This window comes from Asparagus officinalis, chromosome 7 (assembly GCF_001876935.1).
Source record: "Asparagus officinalis chromosome 7, Aspof.V1, whole genome shotgun sequence".
NCBI lineage: Eukaryota > Viridiplantae > Streptophyta > Magnoliopsida > Asparagales > Asparagaceae > Asparagus > Asparagus officinalis.
In genome coordinates this window covers 83,463,640-83,464,322 of record NC_033800.1, presented here as the reverse complement: position 1 = coordinate 83,464,322, position 683 = coordinate 83,463,640, and positions in this window count along the sequence as shown.

Genomic DNA, 683 nt, shown 5'->3' with positions numbered 1-683 from the left:
GCATCCGATAACCATGGGCAACATGACCACTTCCTCCGGTAGGACAAAATGACCTGAGACGCCAACTGGGGGGGTAGGCATGGCTGTAGTTGTGACTTGCTGATGTTCATCTATTTGAGTGCATCCATGAACAGGGCGTCAGCCGAGCTCTCTATGTCCACCATGATCCTCTTGACCCAGAACCCGTTGATTTGGGCGCTGATGATGATTGTGTCAACATGAGGTGTCATTACACATTTTAGGTCGGAGTTGCTGAATGTAATGGGTTTGGTCCACCTTCAGCTTCTTCTTGTACAGATTTACTTAGAGAGCACGCCGATCATACTTTTTCCGGACGTTATTCGACATTCCTCCCGTGGCGGTGCCGCCACTGATGGTGTTGATAGTACCCTGGTTACCTGCTTCCCATGGCTGGTTTTGGCACTGATCTGGTCAGGGTGACCTCAATCACCTTCTCTCGGGCCTCTCCTGGTTAGATCGCTCCTTGCCATGATTTTTGATGTACTTCTTCAACAACTCTCCACTGATGTAGTCTTCAATATCCCTCTTCAGGATCTTACAGTCGTCAGTGTTGTGACTGTGATCTTGGTGGTATTAGTAGTTTTATCGATAATCCCTTCTCTGAGAGTTTGAAGTCATGCATGTAGGAATCTTGGTGAGGTGTCCCTCTTGCTGAATCTGGT